Source organism: Rattus rattus, chromosome 3, assembly GCF_011064425.1.
Source record: "Rattus rattus isolate New Zealand chromosome 3, Rrattus_CSIRO_v1, whole genome shotgun sequence".
NCBI classification, from domain to species: domain Eukaryota; kingdom Metazoa; phylum Chordata; class Mammalia; order Rodentia; family Muridae; genus Rattus; species Rattus rattus.
This window is the reverse complement of record NC_046156.1, coordinates 120,464,230-120,465,635: the sequence shown is the minus strand read 5'-3', so window position 1 is coordinate 120,465,635 and position 1,406 is coordinate 120,464,230. Positions and strand designations below refer to the sequence as shown.

Sequence of the window (1,406 nt, the reverse complement as noted above, 5' to 3'; positions counted from 1 at the left end):
CTCAAAATGTAAAGTAAAAAATTGAGGAAGACACCTTGTCTGGTCTGGCCTCTACAAGGACACACACAAACACACACACACACACACACACACACACACATACAAACACGTATGTGTATATACTTTAAGAAAGTTCTTCATATAAAACCATATTGAGGGATAGAGAAGTGGTTCAAGGCTTAAGAATGGTTTTGAATTTCCCATAGGACCCAATTGTTGTTCCCAACATACGTATCGGGTATCTCTTGCACAGAGGTGGCACACACACACACACACACACACACACACACACACACACAAATATTTAAAATAAGTATCATATGGGTCAGACTGTTCTTTCTGTGCATTTACTATGTTGAACTGAGACAATTAGAGTCTTTATATTTACAGCATTGTTTTCTTTAATTTTTTCCTCCTGTCTCCTATAGTTTCTACTTTATTAGAGTTAGCTATCATCAAATGCATAGACACTAAAAAGTGTATATTCATTTGGTGTTTTAAAGTGTCCTCTTATTTCCATGTTCTGATCATTTATTTGTTATCTTACGTTTTGACCGAATTCAGAAGTAGAAGATCTCAGTGAGGATGGCTGACATCTCTTGGCAATATGTTGCTGGCTTTTTAGGGTATGGTCCTCTTGGCCAAAAACTTGGCATATTATACTGCCTCTTTTTTATTTTCCTTAGTGTGATATGTCTTCATTAGTGTTTTGTTGTTGTTGTTGTTGTTGTTGTTATTGTTGCAGGACATGTGGAGGAACGAGATGCTGGATCCTGGGTACTTTGGTCCTGGGCCTCTTACCTTCTTTGCTTAAGGGCTTTTGGATATGTTGGTGGCCAATATGTTCTTTGGAGATTAGAAACATTTATGGATTCTGCTAACTCTTTTGAGTCCAAATAATTGAGGCACAGTTGAGGAATATTCCTCCTCTTTGCTCAGATTGGTAGTCACAGTGCATCCCCAGACAGACTTAGCTTTCTCTTTCCAGTTCTTCTTGGTCTATAACAAGAACTCTACTCAACACTCTACCATGAGTCAAGACCTCCTGCTTCATGGGGAAATCCCTGTTTGTCATCCCCATCACCGATGTGGATGGACTCTTTATCCTTTGTTCTCTTTCTCTCTCTCTCTCTCTCTCTCTCTCTCTCTCTCTCTCTCTCCTCTCTCCCTCCTCCCTCCTCCCTCCCTCCTCCCTCCCTCAGATTAAAGCTAACACGTCAATAGTGAAATAAACCAATTACATTATTATAAATGATACCAGACTCCTTTTCTTTCCTGTTAGTTTGTTTCATGTTGATAGAAACATGTCCTATGCATAAGCAACATAGTTCTCTGTGTGTTTCTGTTTTATTTGCTGCATTTCTGTCTTTTGGTGATGCAGAACCTTCACTCACTTGTTCCAGCAT

At 39.3% G+C, this 1,406-nt stretch overlaps 1 pseudogene; it reads right to left on the bottom strand.

Annotated features, from left to right (window-relative positions):
* Positions 1-538: 538 nt before the first annotated feature.
* On the bottom strand, positions 539-1,112 carry LOC116895902 (annotated as a pseudogene).
* Between the last annotated feature and the right edge of the window lie 294 nt (positions 1,113-1,406).